This window comes from Amphimedon queenslandica, unplaced genomic scaffold (assembly GCF_000090795.2).
Source record: "Amphimedon queenslandica unplaced genomic scaffold, v1.1 AMPQUscaffold_13126, whole genome shotgun sequence".
In the NCBI taxonomy this organism is placed as follows: domain Eukaryota; kingdom Metazoa; phylum Porifera; class Demospongiae; order Haplosclerida; family Niphatidae; genus Amphimedon; species Amphimedon queenslandica.
In genome coordinates, this window is record NW_003546638.1 from 3,730 (window position 1) to 5,401 (window position 1,672).

Below are 1,672 nucleotides of genomic sequence, written 5' to 3' on the forward strand. Positions count from 1 at the left end.
GCAAAGCGCTGTAATGGATCTCGTAATGGATAGACAGCAACTTCTGTCATCATGTAGGAGTGCATTTATAAGAAGAGATCATGAAGAAGCTGTTCGGTTGCTAGGTTTACAGGATCCTAAATTACTTAACCAGGTTGAGCCTGACCTGCTTTATTATTCTATAAGGAATGGCTGGTTAGATGTTACAAGAGATCTCGTCACTATTTACCGTTTTGATCCACATAAATACTACTGTGGTGAATCCTGTCTTTATACTGCTGCTAGAGGTAATCACATTGATATAGTTGAATATCTTATTAAACAGTGTGGCTGTGATCCAATGAAAGATACTACTACTAGGTATGACAGTGCCCCTGTTCTTCATTATGTAGCTAGTGAAGGATTATATGATGTCTTGAAGTGTATGGTCATGAACATCAATGGTCATATAATGAATGAACAATATCGTGATACTAATGGTCGGACTGTTCTTCATTGTGCTGTTAAACACATAGATGTTGTAAAGTACCTCATTAATGAACATAACTGTGATATAATGACTCCTGATAAGGATGGAAATACTATTCTACATGATGCAGCTAGTGAAGGATCATTTGCTGTCATGAAGTACCTCATCAATACTCATCCTTATAATCCAATAACTAATAACAATAATGGTCAGACTGTTCTCCATGGTGCTGTTGAACACATAGATGTTGTAAAGTACCTCATTAACCAGTGCAACTGTGATATAATGGCCGCTGATAACAATGAATGGACACCTCTTCATGTTGCTGCCTGCTGGGGTACACCTGAAGTTATTGAATTCTTTTTATCAACTGGTAATTGTGATCCTTTGGCTAAAGACCTTAATGGTGTGACACCATTACAACTAGCTAAAGAGAGAGAGTTTAATAGTGATACTGTCATTGCTATCTTCAAGAAGTTTGGTAACATTAAAATATCTCATCCAATTGATTCTTATGTTAACGTTTTCCTTGTGGGTAATCCTGGAGCTGGTAAAAGTACTCTTAGTCATGTCATCAATGACACAGCTACTGGCTCTATTGCTCTTGGTTCCTTTAGAAATGTTGGAGGGGTAGTGCCCTGTACTGCTGGCATCATTCCTTATAAACTACAACACAAGACACTGGGTAACATCATTCTTCATGATTCTGCTGGTCATTCAGAATACTACTCCAGTCACAGTGCTGTCATTGAGAATCTGTTACAAGGTTCTGGTGGTGTGTTCCTGATAGTAGTCAATATATTGGAGAAGGAAGTAGTCAAACAGCTTCATCAGTGGCTAACAGTTGTGAGAAATGAAACACAGAAAGCTCTTATTGAATGCCATGTTATTGTAATAGTCAGTCATAAGGATGAGATAAGTAATCCTGTTGAAAGGAGGAGAAAGGAAGAAATACAGGAGATTATGGTAAGCATAGGGGTAGGAACAAACTAAAAGTTGGGGGGGCTAAGGTATTATTTATTGGCAATCATAGGAGCATGATTTAACAATTGATCATTGTACTGAAATTAATATTGTCCAAAATATTGGCATCTATGTTCATTAAATGTAACAAATTCCTTTGCAATGTCCTCGATGTATAAATCGTCTGTAAATTCTTTATGAGTATGCTAAATAACTACATGATTAAGACGCTCTTGTGACATTGTGGAGCACAAGTAGTTT